Source organism: Podarcis tiliguerta (assembly GCF_965153285.1).
Source record: "Podarcis tiliguerta genome assembly, chromosome: 5".
Taxonomy (NCBI): domain Eukaryota; kingdom Metazoa; phylum Chordata; class Lepidosauria; order Squamata; family Lacertidae; genus Podarcis; species Podarcis tiliguerta.
Genome location: NC_139538.1, coordinates 24,831,032 through 24,846,333, shown reverse-complemented (window position 1 = coordinate 24,846,333; position 15,302 = coordinate 24,831,032). Strand labels below are relative to the sequence as shown.

Here is a 15,302-nt window from a genome sequence, read left to right as displayed (position 1 = left end):
CGCATGCGTGACAAATTCCAGACAGGCCATCCTATTCAGCTGCAATGGATTGCTTTGGGGTCAGCACCAGACCGTGGGGGTGGGGGGTGGAATCCTCTCCCAACTACCCTGCTCCACCCTGTCCAGTATTTTGCCAGAACAAAGATGGCAACCCTATGTAGATCGGAGAACCCCTTGGAAAATGGATCTCCCAAGGATACAGTTTAGGATGGCTGACAACCAGATGGGGAAATCTGGCCCATCTTCCTCTGTGCAATCAGAAGCAGATTTACGGGAGTGTGAGTGGTTTGCCCACACTGGCACAAGAAGTCCCCACAGGGAGCGCCACAGCAATGACTTAGAATGGAAGGTGAGGCGGGGAGAGGGGAGGCATAGACTTTTGACACTGCACAGGGCAGCACTGAAATTTGAAGGGTTGTCTGGTCCTAGTTGAGAGCCAATGTGGCTTAGTGGTTAGGCAGCTGGACTTGGATCTTGGAGACAAAAAGGTTCAGTCCCCAATGCAGCCATGAAGCTCACTAGGTGACCTTGGACCTTGAGCCCATCACTGTCTCTTAGCCTATTCTATCTCACATCCTCCTTGTTGTGAGGAGAGAAAACCATGCACACTGTCACCTTTTGCTCCTTGAAGGGAAAAGGTGTGGCAGTAATCTAACAAATAAAGTTCCGTTTAAAGATGGAAATCATAAGAAACATGAACGAGGCCTGGAAGTTGCTTATCCAAAGTCCGTACCTCAAAAGAAGACCAAGAAGGCAGATGCATGCACCAGCTGGTCATCATCTTCACCCTCTGAACAGCAATCCTAAATATAGAAAGCCAACATAACCTATGCCAGCTTAAATAAAACTGGCGTAAATTGTTCCTATTCTACATTCTATTTGGGTGCAGAGACAGAAAATCAGGATTCTAAAATGACTGTATCCACTGATACAGAAAGTTCCTTGCTTTAGAAGATCAAATTTCTCCATACTGGAGGGCAACAACAATGGTGATGAAGAGGATGGTGCAGCTAACAGAGGAGGTTCACCGGGCCTCTTCATTACATATCTTTAGGCACCAGGCGAAAGCATTCCTCTTCTCCCAGGCCTTTGGCTAATTAAACTATAGGGCAGGGTATTGTTTCATTTGTTATTCTGCTATGCATTTTTGTGTTTTTCTGCTGTAAAGCACCCTGTGATCCTCAGATGAAGGGCAGTACAATAATAAGAATAATAATAAATTTTATTTATATCCCGCCCTCCCCAGCCGAAACCGGGCTCAGGGCGGCTAACAACAATAAAACAGTACAAAAAAATAATAAAAAACAATAAAATAAATAAGTTTGTCTCTGGCATGCCAGCACAGCTCATGTGGAAATTTAACCTTTATTGGTAATTTCTGAAGAGGGCCCTGGAAAGGCAAAAGAAAGGAAGGCAAGTTTTGTGACGGTTCGTCTGTAGGTGACTCCTAATCTGTTCACACATGAGGAACACAGGAGCACCTTCCTCTATGGGCACAGTCTTGATAGAACAGATATGGGTTAAATCATGGGTAGACAAACTAAGGACCACGGGCCAGATGCGGCCCAATCGCCTTCTCACTCTGGCCCACAGCCAGTCCAGGAATCAGCGTCTTTTTACATGAGTAGAATGTGTGCTTTTATTTAATATGCATCTCTGGGTTATTTGTGGGGCCTGCCTGGTGTTTTTACATGAGTAGAATGTGTGCTTTTATTTAAAATGCATCTCTGGGTTATTTGTGGGGCATAGGAATTTGTTCATTCTCCCCCCCAATATAGTCTGGCACTCCACAAGGTCTGAGGAACAGTGGACCGTCCCCCTGCTGAAAAATTTGCTGACCCCTGGGTTAAATTGATGTCTTGGAAGCATGAATTGTTGGGCAGTTGTGTTGTGAAGGAGACACATACTGCCTTATTAACTGGCTCTGCTTTTTGGAGGGAAGGCATAGGGTCTTCTCTGCCCTCTCTTGGTGCTAGGAAAATGGATACAGTCATACCTCAGGTTACAGACGCTTCAGGTTGCGTGTTTTCGGGTTGCGCACCGCGGTGAACCCGGAAGTACTGGAACAGGTTACTTTTGGGTTTCGGTGCTTTGCCCATGCGCCAAAGCGCAACCCACGCGTGCTTAGACCCAGCGCTGCGGGTTGCGAACGTGCCTCCCGCACAGATCACGTTTGCAATCCGAGCATCCACTGTATTGGACTGCCTTTTCTCCAATAAAACCCTGCCCTGTATTTAATCCAATTGTTGCCATTATCAATGGAAAGTTCACCAATTTTGCTGTAGTTATGAGCAGGAAGGCCTGCTAGCCTAAAGAAGGGCACAACATTTCCAGTGGTTCATTTGTTGAGGGATACAGGAACAGATTTGCTCCATAAAGGGATACTTCGATCGCAGTGGCACAACTGAAGCCTGCTTGTCTCGCACTCTCTGCTGCTCCTGCAGGCAGCTTGCAACAGCGAGGTTTTTTTCCCCATGCGGTGCATCTGAGAGACAGCTGACATCCTTGGCGAGAGCTCTGCTTTCTGCAGCATCCCCCTCCCTGTACATAGAAAGACACAAGGAGCAGTGGCAGGGCTGACAGAAAGCCAAGGTAATCTTAATATTTATATCAGATGTTTCAGGGAAAGGTGGAGGGATAGCTAGAATGTCAAGAAGGCAGGCTAAGGTAATGCTGAGAGAGAGCCATTGAAATGAACATGGAATATATTCTTTCTAAGACAAAGGGGCTGGAATACAAAGAGCAGGCTTGGGCACAAGATAGAGAGACTAGTGCTGATGGAATGAATGAATGAAAAGTTTGGGGTGCAACTGAATGTGTTGTAATGTTTTATTTTCTTTGTTTTTATGCCAGGTGCAAAATGTTGGAGAGAATGTTCTGATATTCAAAGCTGGAAAGGATTCTGTTCCCAGGTGACAGTTACTAACATGGCTTTTTTTTTTTTAATCTCCTCAAGAGAGAGAGAAATAAATAAATAGAAAATACGTGTTGTATTCTCCAACAGGTGCAATTTCATTAAGACTATGTATTCTAGGGGTGGGGGTGATTTCCTTATTTTCCCACTTAATATACTGGACCTGCAATTGTTATTTCCTAGCATTGTGTAGTCTTAACTGGGTCTAAAGGATGGGGCATCTCTTCCTAATGTATTAAAACTCTGCATGTTGTGCCATGTGTCTGCATCCCAGCCACCATTCTGCATCCCAGCCACCAGCAAACAGAACTATTGCTGCAAAACCTCATGTCATGAAGCACAGTGCTAGTCTGGGGTCTGATGGAATTGCAAGGATTCAAAAGTAATATTCCAAACAGATCCAAGTCACTCATGGTTGCCCAGCCATAACATTGCTACGTCCTTTGCAATTGCTTAATGATTGTCAAGCAAAAGGTGTTAGATTTGGTTTAGAAAAAGGTTGCCATATTTCAGGTGAACACTGCCGTCAATCCATGACTGGCTTCAGATTGTGACTCAGGCATTTCAGAAGCATCTTTTTCATGCAGAGATGATGACTGGCAGGTTTTCTACTATCCTCCCTGGGAAGTTTCACAAAAGAAACTAGGCTTGATCTAAAGTACACTCAGAAGTCAATTGGAGTTACCCACACAACCGCAACCCCCCCCAAAAAAACTTTTTTATGTTTTCACTTGAAAATAATACCCTTTGATATGCAAATTTTCTTTCCCCCTCACCTCCAGTGATTTTTGTTCATTTCCTCCCATTTGCCATATAGTACAAGGAAGGAAGCAGAGAGATTAAATGATAGGATTAAGAAAATACAACATGCATGTACAAGAGAAAATATTCATCTGCCAGTAAAATTATTCTTTGTGTTTTTCACTGAAGACCATTGTGTTTACTGGCTAGTGTTGCATGTTCTTCTATTGTGGGCTGTGCACAAAACTCACTCTTGTACAGAATTCCTCCCCCCACCCCAAGTGTGATGAGCCAGAAATTCAAAATTGGATAGAATAATTTTTTTTGCAAATACGTAGTAACTTGCAGAACAAGCCTATACATTAGCTTCCTCCAGTTTGGTGTCCTCCAATTGTAATTTCCATCAGTCCCAGCCAGCACAGCTTTGGGACTTGTAGCACCAGATTGGGGGAAGATTGTTATATACATCTGGCCAGAAGGACGTCACACCATGTCATTGAGGTTTACACCCAGGAAGGTGTGAGTCAGATTGCTGCCCCAAGGATTGGCTGGATCAAATTTTGATGGTATGCTACTCTCTCAATTTCTTGGAGCACACTTATTTGTTGAGAGACCGTAGGGTGCAACCACACATCATTTTTACAGCACTAAACATCCTTCATCTGTGTGTTTCTTTCACTTGCTTACTCTATGTAGAGGGGGCGGGGGACATCTTTTCCAGCATCAACAGGTATCACTATGCCCCAGTGACTCAGCTCTCAACAAGAAAACAATATTTTCGCAGCAGTAAGTTTACATTTTTATCCTTACCCAACTAATTGTTCTTGACTGGTTTTGGGACCCAGGCTTACTGTTTTGGTGTGCTGTTTAGCAGGACATCTGAAAATGTGTACCTGCATGCATATACAGTGGTACCTCAGTTACATACGCTTCAGGTTACAGACTCCGCTAACACAGAAATAGTGCTTCAGGTTAAGAACTTTGCTTCAGGATGAGAACAGAAATCATGCTCTGGCGGTGCTGTGGCAGCGGGACGCCCCATTAGCAAAAGTGGTGCTTCAGGTTAAAAAGTTTCAGGTTAAGAACGGACCTCCAGAACGAATTAAGTACTTAACCTGAGATACCACTGTATTGGTATCCGCACGGCTGGTAACCTCAATTGTGTAGAGTTCCAGATGGTTTTTGGTGGGTACCAGCACATGCGCTTCTTTCCAGACCGCAGAATAGGTGCAAGTTGGAAGTACGAGTTAAAGGGGCTGCCACACCTCAGCTTAAAAATAACCCTGAGAAATACATTAGCACCTTAATTATATCTCTATTATGCAGGGGCGTAAGGGACGCGGGTGGCGCTGTGGGTAAAAGCCTCAGCGCCTAGGACTTGCCAATCGAAAGGTCGGCGGTTTGAATCCCCACAGCGGGGTGTGCTCCTGTCGCTCGGTCCCAGCGCCTGCCAACCTAGCAGTTCGAAAGCACCCTCGGGTCGCAAGTAGATAAATAGGGACCGCTTACTAGCGGGAAGGTAAACGGCGTTCCCTGTGCTGCGCTGGCTCGCCAGATGCAGCTTCTCACGCTGGCCTCGTGACCCGGAAGTGTCTGCAGACAGCGCTGGCCCCCGGCCTCTTAAGTGAGATGGGCGCGCAACCCTAGAATCTGTCAAGACTGGCCCGTACGGGCAGGGGTACCTTTACCTTTACCTTTATGCAGGGGCAGCCCAAGTTGTTTTGGTGTCAGACAAAATGTCCCACCCCCCCCCACCCCCCCGTGATGAGGGTGGGTGTGAAAGTCTGCAAGAACTTCCCTGCAACAAAAAGTCCTTCCAAAGCCTCATCTCTGAGGGCAGGGTGGGGTACAAACCCTGCAAAGGCTTCTCCTGCTTTTTCTGGTGGGTAGCAAGGATCCAGAAGGGCTTTTCCTTAAGGCAAGAAAGAGTCTCTGTGAGAGGGAGGCATTCCTCAAAGCTAGCTTTGCTATTGGTCTCTGTCCACCCTCCCTCTTGCAGTGAAAGGAGACCATTCTGCGAGGCTTTGCTGCTGGTCTCTCTTTACTCCTGAAGGTGGGGGAGACCAGCAAGCAATGCTGTGCAGCAGAATACCATGTCATTCTGCCACTGCTGCAGCCTCCCTTACCTGGGTTGTTTCTCTGGTGGCGGCAGAAATGGTGGGGTGAGCGAATATGGCACCCTCAGCGAGGAGAAAATTTGGTACCAGACTAAAGGTCCATCAGTATCCTTTTTCCCAGGTGATGGGCCATTCTCTGGGAAGCCCACAGCATCTTTATTATTTGTTATCTCTTTTAAATAAATAAATAGATAAATGTAGGTGATATGAAATGCATAAAAACTAAAACAAGGTTAAAATGCAACAAAAATACAATGAACACATCCAACATAAAAGACTAAAACGCCAGATGTAGCAACAAAACATTTTAACACATAAGAAAACTAAAAACCGCATCTCAAAGGAGCTAAAATCTCATGGGAGCTAAAACCAAGCAACATCAATTAGAAGAGACTAATATCAAAACGATATTAAATTATTTTAAAATGATATTAGAAGACCCGGGGAGCTGGGTGGGAAACACACTTTTACCTTGTTCTGAAAAGGTCACGGTAGAACAATCCTAACTATAGGAAGCTGGGATAATTTACCCTATTCCAAACTCCTTCCAGCAGCCTCTGGGAAGGGCTATTTCAGGCTGCGCTGACAGGTGAGCATTGGCTGGAGTTTTGAGGACTGGGCCCTAGGTCACATTACTCAACTGAATTGTGTTTGGAATAGGTGTAAGTCTCTCCTTGACCTTCACCCTCACCAATCCCATGAAAAACCCCTTTGGGAGGGGACTTAAAGCCCAAGATTGGCCCAAGTCCAAATTATCTCATCCTAGTGGATCTTGGTTTTCCATTATGCTGAAAGGTGGGTGCCCATCAAGCCTCTCTAGGGTGTGTGTTCCACAATTGGGGGTAACTACCAAAAAAGCCATCTCCTTTGGTAGGCATCCTCCATACTTTAGATTGAGAAAGGCCATCACATTGAGGTAGTATGTAGCCATTTGAACCAATAGCCACTGGTTTCTGTTGAATGGGATCTTCAGCTTCACTTGGGCTGGCCGGCTCCCATAACAATCCATTTCAAATGGAAAAAGGGATCTCTCTAGGTATCTCTCTATCTGTATCTGTCTTTCCTATTAAGTTATATTATATATATATTATGTGTTATTATGTATTTTCTACACGACGGTAGTACTTTTGTTTATTTTCTACTTGCGGGAACTTGACTTTAAAACAACAACACAAAACCCTTTCATTAGGCAAAGGAGCAGTGCTCATCCTCTTAATACAAGCATTTTAACCAACTGTTTCTCATGCAAACCACTCTGTGTAATGTAGACCTTTCACTCGCACAAGATAATCTATCTTCAAAGCTATAAATCCAGGAGTCTTCAGCCAATCAAGCTGCCTAATTGGTTGAACATTTACAAACACTTGATAATTAAATTTGTGTTAAACTATATAAAAGGATTTATGTCCCACTTCTTCCAGATTGTTTCCCCCCTTTTCATTTTGCAAGAGTGAGCAGCCTCCTTCGGAAATTCCTTCTGCCTGATGCATCATTCAGGTGGTTAGATGCATCACATTATGTCAGTAATGTCACATTAGTAGCTCATTCCACTATAATGGGCTTGACACATCATTGGAAAAGCATATCAAGACTCCCAAATTTCAGACAGCCATGTCTGCTTCATAACCAAAGGGCCTTAATGTGGTGGATTTTAATTAGACTCAAGGTTTTTGGTGTTGATGGTGGTGTTTTTGTTAAGCGGGAGAGTGAGAGAGAGCAAAAGAAAGAGGCAAGATTTGTTTTGTCCTGTTCGTTTACACCCACACCCACACCCACCCACCCACATGGTAAAGGTGAAGGACCCCTGGGTGGTTAAGTCCAGTCAAAGGCGACTATGGGATATATATAGATATACAAAAAATATTTACACACACACATACAGTGGTACCTTCGGTTAAGTACTTAATTTGTTCCGGAGGTCCGTTCTTAACCTGAAACTGTTCTTAACCTGAAGCACCACTTTGGCTAATGGGGCCTCCTGCTGCCGCTGTGCCACCAGAGCACGATTTATTTTCTCATCCTGAAGCAAAGTTCTTAACCTGAAGCACTATTTCTGGGTTAGCAGAGTCTGTAACCTGAAGCGTATGTAACCTGAAGCGTATGTAACCTGAGGTACCACTGTGTGTATATATATATATATATATATGTGTGTGTGTGTGTGTGTGTGTGTAAGTGTATGTGTACACACACACACACACACACACACACACACACACACACGCTGGTTCACATGTGGTTTGAAAATTATGAAGTTTCCCTTGGAAAATGATGAGACACAAGAAAACACTTAATTGCTCATTTCAGATTGTATGTATATGTATTTATGGGCGTGAAAATATTTGTGAAACAGAGCTCCACGCTAAACATTTGCTCAGGGAGTTTCATGTATTGCAGCAGAAGCACTGGCCAAAGTGACCTGTGCCTTCACCATCTTTCTGGATAATGTAAACGCTTGCTGCCCTTTATGTGCTGTACTCATTTCCGGAACATATAATCTTCCCATGAACAAGATGTGCAACTTCCTTCTTTTGCATGCTAACTAGAAACCTTGAAAGAGGATGAGTTAGCTGAATACCTTCCCTTGTCACTTGTGCAACAAAGGCAGCAGTGGAAGGGCAAGAAGTGGTGTTTTTGTTTTGTTTTGTTTTCTGGAAGAGATTAGGGCTGCAATCTTAAACACACAATAGAGAGCTAGCCCTGGGTCATCTGCAGTGGGCCACAGATCACTTGACCCTTCCCCCCTTTTTGAAACTTATTTTCCCCCTCTTTGCTTCTAGGGTGGCTGGACACACTTCAGTTTGCAGCCTGGCAAGACCCTAGTCAGCCACCATCATCATTTACCAGAAGCATCTCTATGTATAAATTTTCCTATGGAAATGTGCATTATGGGCCTATGTCTCAAGTGTTTGAAGTCCCCAGAAACAACCCTGTGGCTTGTTAATATCACTTGTTAATATTCTCAGAAGGGACGAGAGAGAAATCAGTTAGCATTTAAATGTATTCGTACCTAATTTTCACTTTCCAAAACAATTAGCAAACTGAAACATTGAAATTTGCATGTCTCCAATTTTTGCAGTGTAATGTGTGCAAAAATGCAGTAGAGGAAACTGTGTATGTCGCACCTATAAGTAAAAATAACACAGAAGAATGCATTATATTGGCGGGAATTGCTTTGCCAAAATGTGTATATTATTCACAGTAAACTGCTAGTGAGGTTTTTATTTTCACAAAAATGTTGTGGAAAGGTGTAGAACCAAACTTCAGTTTGGAACAAATAACAAAATTTTGACTGGAGAACAATCAAAATTGACATATTTGTCCGCCTCTAGCTATCAACCACTTATACCTGCATACAAAATATTTTTACGGGCCTGCAGTAAGAGTCCTGAAAAAATAAAGAATGAATTAATGTAAGAAAATAATCAAAACATAGTATGCTTTGGGGATGGGGAACTTTTTCTTAGACCAAGGATGGGGGCAGCAACACATGCAAATGGACTAGATGACTCTCTGGACTCCTTCAAATTCTACAATTCTAGGATTCTATGAAGTAGGTCTGGTTTAGAGTCTGGCCTGGGAAGAGGGGGTGTGTATGAGAAGAGATGTGCTTTGGGGACAATCCCAAGGGCCAGGTAGAGAAGACTGGAGGGCCACATTTCATCTCTGGGCCTGCTATTCCCCATGCCCTGGAAAATTGCATTAATTTTTCATGGATAATTTGGGACAAATACAACTTATCTACTGACTTTGTACAACATAAATGTTTCACAGTGGTACTTCGGGTTACATATGCTTCAGGTTACATACGCTTCAGGTTACAGACTCCTCTAACCCAGAAATAGTGCTTCAGGTTAAGAACTTTGCTTCAGGATGAGAACAGAAATCGTGCTCTGGTGGCGCAGCGGCAACAGGAGGCCCCATTAGCTAAAGTGGTGCTTCAGGTTAAGAACAGTTTCAGGTTAAGTATGGACCTCCGGAACAAATTAAGTACTTAACCCGAGGTACCACTGTATATCACTCCCTGTTTTGTGTGTGAGAGAGACGGGGGGGGGGGGGAAGGAGAAAGAGAGAAATAGTCCAGTGACAAAGTTCTACAAATAGAAAGTGTGAGATCCTTATTTCTCCAGATGAGCAGGTATTTATACAAACAGTCACACCACCAGATAATAGAAGTGAAATTACTTACTTCCTCAGAGGCAGGACAAAAGTGGTCACACAATCAGTGCTCCCTGTGTTCCCTTGGAATGTGGAAGAGGAATGAATGAAAGTCTACAAAGAGATTGTATTTCCCAATTAGTTTCTATAAAATGCTATGATGAACATCAAAGATGACATTTTCTCAAAATCTCATGAGATACCGGTGTAAACTTACCACCTGAATGGCATGGTAATTGCAACATTCCCACCCAAAAATGAAATTTAGAACATAATGCAGAATTTTTGCTTTATATTTGTGACATAATTCTAAAGTATAGTAGAAAGCAGAACATTACAAACCGAAAAGTTGAATGCCAGAGCGATTTCTTTTTTCTTTTTTTCTTTTTTTAAAGAAGAAGCTTTCATGTTGACCTCTACTCTCTAGAAAAGTAAAATCTGTTTCACATCAGAAGCTATGGGGACAGAAGAATACATGGGAAACGAATAGTCATGGCAGTTTATAGAGGACCAGTTAGGTTTCCTGAAATCCAGGGGGATTCATGCCGTAAGCAAAGAGCAACAAACAGCAGGTGATAGGAAGGATTTAAATGAAAACAAGAATACTTTGAACTCAAGATGCTTTCATTCATTGTCTGCACATTTTCCAACCAAAGGGTGCATTTCAAAAACAAACAAGCACATGATATGAAAATGAAAGGAGAAGAAGTGAGAAAAACTGTACATCCCAAATGTTCTGAGTGCTAATAAGTGAAGTATATGTATATGTATATGTATATGTATATGTATATGTATATGTACTGTATATGTACCATATTTATATGTGTGTGTATGTGTATATGTATATGCATGTGTGTGTGCATATATATCTACATATTCCTGTGTGTGTACACACACATATATACACATATATATCAGAATATATATAATATTACACATTATTATAATAATATAATATAATATAACAATCACTCCTTATTTATTTTTTATACATTCGATCGTTCTGTATTTTAAATTGTTCAATGCATCATAAAAATGGGTAAAAATATAAGAAAGTCTCTGAACACACACACACACACACACACACACACAACATTATATGTCCCGTGGCTACAATACAGGTGACATCAAGTTGACCCACGCTGGTTCAACCTGGGTACCACCACCGCAACCCCTACTCACTATCTGTCTGCCTAACCTAACTCATGGAGCTGTTGTGAAGGGTTGGAGGCAGAACCATGTACAATACCATACGCTCCTTGCAGTGGAAGGGTGGGTAAAAGAACAACGAAGCCCTTATCAAGAAGGTGCAGCAAATAAGGGCTGTAGCTCAGTAATCCAAACTTTGGGAGCACCCAGTTGGGCTGGGAGTGTCCCCTGCCTGAACGCCCGGAGAGCCACTGCTAGTCATTGTCACTCAGCTGTGTCAAGTGGACATTGGGTAACAGGGCAGAAGTGTTGGCGTTATCGCCAGGGACACTAGCGCAGTATTTCCCACATCCAAATGCACCCTTCTTTTCACTGGTTCCTCTAAACTGCTGCCTCAGTTCAGTGGCTCTTGGATTCCAGCTGTAAATGCATTTGCTTTTTAATTTTCTAACATCCTTCGGTAAGAGATTAAAGCCCCTAAGACTCAAGGCTTCCCTTCAGAATTATGGGTTCTCTTCCAGTATTTCCTATCAAATGCAAAAGGCTATAATCCTATAACTGTTTAGCCATTTACTGTAATCTGATGCTATAAATCCAATCAAAAACCCATTTCCTTTCAGAATTTATGGTATAGATTTGTGTAGGCTTTAAAAAACAAGCAAAAAGGGAAGGGCTTACTTCAAAAATGTAGAAACCCAATGATCTAAATATCAACTAAGGTCTGCATGTGGCAGTTTATTGCCTATACACCTATTAGCTCAGAAACTAAACCTCAAACTGTAAATCGCCTAAAATATAAAGTATGTTCACATACTTACAGAGTTTGGCATTTTATAGGATTTCATCATCAGTGCAGTTTTACTGTCAACGGGCATATTATGCAATCTGGATAATTTAATATTGTCTACATTAAAAAAAACACCAGCAATCCCTACAGTATACATAAGTTTTATGGACCTGTTCCAATGCTGTTCTGCATTCGTCTCCCCACCTTCCTAATATATATCACTTTCCTCCATACTGAATGTTTCCCAAACAGCAGCCTTTGTCGGCATTGATTCAGAACATCATCATCATCTGCAATGAGGTGATAACACCTGTATTTATATCTGCCAAGGGACTGACTCTGGACGATGAAAACAGCCACCATCAAAAAGTATAATTCTTTGCCATGGGCGTATATCAGCATTTTTCTTAATTATTTTTGACAGTTTATCTATTGCACGATGAGCTTTCACAAGTGACAAAAATAACTGGGGTAGGAAAGGACATGTTTTATGAGCCACAGTCAACAAAACACATTTCCTGTTAGATATTCCCATTAGAAATCCGGAGAATCTATATGGAGACAAAGAAATAGTACACAAAGATACAACAGGGCTGCATTTATCTTTGCCAAGGTACTGGTCAGCTTCAACATAAAAATAGCAGTTGCATCAGGGATAAGCCTAGCCCTTCAAACTTTGTGAGGAAAAGAAGTGGGGTGAAACTTGAAAGAGTTCAGAAAAGAATAATATATACATCTTGCAAGCAGTAGTGTAAGGGTTCAGCTCTTCTTAGGTTGTATGATGAGAACATTTTAATTGGATCAAGCCCATGATCCATCCTATCTCCATTTATGGTCAGTTGCAGATGCTAGAGAAGAAATGTAGAAAACTACCAGCCAGGAAGGGGACGCGGGTGGCGCTGTGGGTAAAACCTCAGTGCCTAGGACTTGCCGATTGTATGGTTGGCGGTTCGAATCCCCACGGTGGGGTGAGCTCCCGTCATTCGGTCCCAGCTCCTGCCCACCTAGCAGTTCGAAAGCACTCTTAAGTGCAAGTAGATAAATAGGGACCGCTTTATAGTGGGAAGGTAAACGGCATTTCCGTGTGCTGCGCTGGTGCTGGCTCGCCAGCTGCAGCTTCGTCACGCTGGCCACGTGACCCGGAAGTGTCTTCGGACGGCGCCGGCTCATGGCCTCTAGAGCGAGATGAGTACGCAACCCTAGAGTCGGACACGACTGGCCCGTACGGGCAGGGGTAACTTTACCTTTACCAGGAAACAATCTCATGCTCCTTGCTTTCTGGTTCAGTGACAGCTCCAGCAATAAAGCCCCAAATCTTAGAGCATAACTGAATCTTCTGCTGCTGCTGCAGCTGGAGAGCAAGGTACATCTCTGAGGGATTCCTTGTACTCTGCCACTAAGCAGCACCACATCATAACTTCCTCCTTGCTTGTGACTCTCATCTGGAATACATGGATCAATCTTAGGGAATTAACAACTGATTATCATTCTTTGTGCACCGGAAAGACTTTTCATTCCCTAGTGAAAAACAACAAATTAGCAAAGAGGGATCTCCTGAAAAACAGTTGCTTCTAAAGTCTAATTCTATGTGCACAGTCAATCCTATGCATATACACCAAAGATATTGGGTCAGACAGACTGAGGGGTTGCTTGTTCACACAGTCAGTTTTGTCTCCACGCAAAGGCTCCCCGAGGCTCCCTGGGGATGCATTCACACACAGCAAATCTCCCATACAGACTGGAATCTCGACTGATAACACTTGCACTTTTTTAGCGGCAATTTCTGTAATCACAGCAACACAATTTGCAGCCACCGTGATAACAGGAATCATTCCTGAGAAGTAGCAGCTGCCTCCATTGAAAGCTCGGTTAATATGAAACATTCTCTGCATGATGCATCCCTGGAGAGCATGGTGGAGAGACAAAATTGACCGCGTTGACCTGCCTGGAGTCAGTTATTTCATTTCAATACAACAGTTTCCTTTTTAACATGTCATGGAAAACACGGAGTTAACAGCATTGACTCTCTCTCACTCTCTCTTCCCGTCTCTCTCTCTCTCTCACACACACACATACACAGCAATTTTGTAATACTTTCCAAAGTAATATTATCAGACAGACCCTTATGTCTCTGACCTTCTGTTCTCAAGGCAATCCAAAATAAATCTGATCGCTATAACAAATATTTTCATATGTTTCTCTTCTGCAGAATCACAGGGTTTGCAGCATTTTCTTTAATGAACAGAGAGTGCCGATGGTTGCTGTTTTTGTTTTTTGTTTTTAAAGCGGGAGCGAGAATAAGGAAAGGTGGGTTGAAACGGCCTATCGAGTGGCTGTTATCGCTTTGTGACGGTGGGGAAATGTGAACTAGGAAAAAGGCTGAAAGTGATCCAGCAAATGTCAGTTATCATCCCAGAAGAGAAGATCCATGGGCAAACTCACAAATGTATGTTAACCACTCCATGTCTTCAAGACACTGGTTGCTTACAAGCCACAAGATTAGAATCATGTTGGGGGGCAAGAAGAGACAAGGCCATTGACCCTGTCCCTTCCATCACATCCGTGTCTCCTGTTCCCACTCCACACATTGTAGAGTGAATGTCTCCTGCCAGGAGCCTGCCATACAATCGCCCCCCATTGTTCTGCCTGGACACTGAGGTCCAGTGCCGAGGGCCTTCTGGCGGTTCCCCCACTGCAAGAAGCCAAGTTACAGGGAACCAGGCAGAGGGCCTTCTCGGTAGTGGCACCCGCCCTGTGGAATGCCCTCCCACCAGATGTCAAAGAGAAAAACAACTACCAGACTTTTAGAAGACATCTGAAGACAGCCCTTTAGGGAAGCTCTTAATGTTTAATAGACTATAGTCATACCTTGGGTTGAATTTGCTTCAGGTTGAGCACTTTTGGGTTGTGCTCTGTGGCAACCCAGAAGTAACGGAGCGCGTTACTTCCGGGTTTTGCCACTCGCACATGCACAGACGCTCAAAATTATGTCACGCGCATGTGCTGAAGGGGCAAAACAGGACCCGTGCACGTGCAGACGCGCCATCGCATCTTACATTCTGTTCAGGATGCAAACGGGGCTCCAGAACGGATCCCGTTCACATCCCAAGGTACCACTGCATTGTATTTTAATATTCTGTTGGAAGCCACCCAGAGTGGCTGGGGAATTATATTACTATTATAATCAGGATTCTAAATTGCACAGGAAGAATACATGAGCAGAGAAGGTATGGTCGCCTCGCCTCAAAACGAATATTGAGAAGTTTTCAGAAAAGAGCAACCCAAAAAACCAAGGGGATGGAGCGACTCCCCTATGAGGAAAGGTTGCAATATGTGGGACTTTTTTTTTTTTTAAAGAAAAGTTTGGATTTGATATCCCACCTTTTACTCCCTTTAAGGAGTCTCAAAGCGGCTAACATTCTCCTTTCCCTTCCTCCCC

At 43.3% G+C, this 15,302-nt stretch overlaps 1 long non-coding RNA gene across 2 annotated transcripts; it reads left to right on the top strand.

Moving 5' to 3' along the window:
* Positions 1–3,195: 3,195 nt before the first annotated feature.
* Positions 3,196–14,667, top strand: LOC310678749. 2 transcript variants are annotated; one of them, XR_014511931.1, is made up of 3 exons: positions 3,196–3,296; positions 4,352–4,441; positions 13,215–14,667. It is a non-coding gene; the product is annotated as an uncharacterized lncRNA (long non-coding RNA). The 2 variants fall into 2 exon arrangements; XR_014511932.1 differs by lacking the exon at positions 13,215–14,667 and adding an exon at positions 12,119–12,740.
* Positions 14,668–15,302: the final 635 nt, after the last annotated feature.